Source organism: Macaca thibetana, chromosome 8, assembly GCF_024542745.1.
Source record: "Macaca thibetana thibetana isolate TM-01 chromosome 8, ASM2454274v1, whole genome shotgun sequence".
Lineage (NCBI taxonomy): Eukaryota > Metazoa > Chordata > Mammalia > Primates > Cercopithecidae > Macaca > Macaca thibetana.
Genome location: NC_065585.1, coordinates 64,376,330 through 64,379,090, shown reverse-complemented (window position 1 = coordinate 64,379,090; position 2,761 = coordinate 64,376,330). Strand labels below are relative to the sequence as shown.

General features: G+C 42.2%; 1 pseudogene; it reads right to left on the bottom strand.

The window, feature by feature from the left end:
- Positions 1–962: 962 nt before the first annotated feature.
- On the bottom strand, positions 963–1,423 carry LOC126961671 (OCIA domain-containing protein 2-like; annotated as a pseudogene).
- Positions 1,424–2,761: the final 1,338 nt, after the last annotated feature.

Here is a 2,761-nt window from a genome sequence, read left to right as displayed (position 1 = left end):
AGCATCTACTTCTAGTATAGGTGAAATTACTGGGAGTGACTGCTCAGGAGCAACTGAGCAAAATTGGCAATTTTCCCCACAGAGCAAAAAGATTTGATATGAAAAACATCATACAGCCACTCAAATGTAATTGCCAATATATTTACCAAATTGAACAAGTGATTTTTTTTTTTTTTTTTTTTTTTTTTTAGACAGAGTCTCACTCTGTTGCCCAGGCTGGAGTGCAGTGGCACAATCTCGGCTCACTGCAACCTCTGCCTCCCAGGTTCAAGTGATTCTCCTGCCTCAGCCTCCTGAGTAGCTGGGACTACAGATGAGTGCCACTACGCCCGGCTAATGTTTTGTATTTTTTAGTAGAGATGGGGTTTCACCATATTGACCAGGCTGGTCTTGAACTCTTGACCTCATGATCCACCTGCCTCAGCCTTCCAAAGTGCTGGGATTACAGGCGTAAGCCACCGCACCCGGCCACGGGTGATTTTTGGATTGTCCACACCATGGCTTCCCTCCTACAGATTGACTTTAATTACCTGAAGTAAGTTTGTAAGTTTAAATAAAAAGAAGTCGCAAGCAGTAGATAGTGAAATGAACAGAAATGGAAACATATTCTGAAAGTGTAATACGCTGGGAAATTTTACAGAGGAAGGTGAGATTAAATGAAAACAGGAAGAGTTCCCATGCTAGGTTAATTTACACAATGTCTTTTATTTGCTTACATTTATCTGGGGTGAATACATTTATAATTTTAACTTTTAAAGGTGTGGACAGAAATGCTTTTACTGATTAGAAAATAATTTTTATTCCACTAGAAGTGGAACAATACTTCTTGTAAATAAATACTAGAAGTGAAGTACATCCAGTGGAACAAAATATTTAAAATAAAATATTTAAAACTACACTTGAAATTTCAAATGCATACAACTCAGAGGATAAAATATCTTCAAAAATCACAGACACAGAGTTTAGGAAGCCAAAGGCTGTGAACTTCCCTTCTCACTGAATCTATGCTTTATGTTGCATTCTTCACAGGTAAGCAATCAATGCCTGTTCTGCTGTGGACCAAAACCAGCCCCATGGAGCTGATCTTCAAAGAAATGGAATTTACTCTGGCATACTCTTATGTATGATACCTTTCCAAGGCCAAATCCCAAGATACCAACAAGTGTAACTTTAGGCAATGATCCAAATCTTGGATTAGCTGCTAAATAACGTTGGCAGAACAGTCCCTGGGTGACGAACATGCTTACAGGAGAAAAAGGCAGAGCTCTCTTCCAGAAACTTTCTTCTTGACATCCTCTTATAAAGTTTGAAATCTCTCCTCTGTGAATGTGCAGTTTTTTGAATAAAACAACAGGCCCTGCTTGCCTGGTGGTGGCAAATGGGGACCTTTCTCTTGGTTTCCATGAGTAGACATTGGGGCCATGATGACTTCGTGTTTGCTTTTCTTCCAGTTGAGTGTGCTCGGCCTACTCCTTGACCCAGTGCTGAGTGTCTGTTACATGTCAGGCAAGGGCATACGTAGACGTGAAGAAGAATAAGACACAATCACTGCTGAAGGAACTCACAGTCTGTGGGGGGTGTTCCCCAAGGCCGTGTCCCTGGCACTGCCAAGCTGAGCTGGCCTCCTTCCTCGGTGACTGCCACAGCCTGGACTGGAAAATAAATTTTAATTTCTAAGAAAGTAGAGAATGTGAGAGCGCCTTCAAAGTGAGGTTTACGGTTGTAAAACTTGGATTTCAGCGTGTTGTTTGAAAGGCAAGTAGTATTTATATGTACTCATGTGTACATAATTTTATAATCACTTACAGTGTGTCTGAACCAGCTCCTGACCTCAATGTTGTACTGCTCTGGGGAAACATCACACTTTTTCTACCCAGGGAACTTAAGTCTATCCCAAAGAATAGTAAATAGATTTAGAAACTCTCAAAGTGTTCTGCATAGAAAACTAAAAGGAACTCTCCTGTTTGAGAAACTGGGATGGGTTTAAAAAGATTGCAAATTCTTTATCACCACCCCCAACCCCTCAGAAGTGGAATTAATCTCTTCTCTCCTTGAATATGGCCTGGTTTTGAGACTGCTTAATGAATAGAAGGTGGCAGCAGTGACGCTGTGGCAACTCTTGGCTTACGTCCTGAGAAGGCCTGGAAGTTTCCATTTTCCGTCTCTTCTGGGACCCCCAAACTACCACACAGAGAGACCACATATCTTGCATTGGAGAGGGAGGAGGCTGGCCTCCTGGTGGGGCTTCCTGGAGCCTCTAGTTCCAGGCATCTTTTGAAAGACACCGAGAACTGCCAGCTGAGCTATCAGTCTACAGAAGCTAGAAAGCAAACAAAGTGGCTGTTGTTTTAAGCCACTAAGTTTGGGCAATTTGTTACATAGCAATAAATAATTGAAATAGAAAGCAAGCCATTCACTGTCACCTATAATTCTTGGTTAACAGGGAATGGCTTTGCTTTTTTGGAAAGACAGTTAGACTTAGTTCTCTAAACTGAGTTTTGGCCGATGATTCATTGTGAGTTGCAGAGGACACAGGTAAGGGTTCCTCTAGTTAGAGAACACAGGGATATAGGGTCAGAAAAGATGCAGAGAATTATGTGGGGAGTAGGCAGCGAGGTGTGACCTTTAGGGCCTGGCGGGTGGCGGCAGACATGAGGACCCAAATAGATGCTGTGAATAAAACCAGTGATCCCAGGCAGACGGTGGTACCAAGGCTATGAGTGCTGAAGGAGAGAGTGGGGAGGAATGATAAAAATAAAAG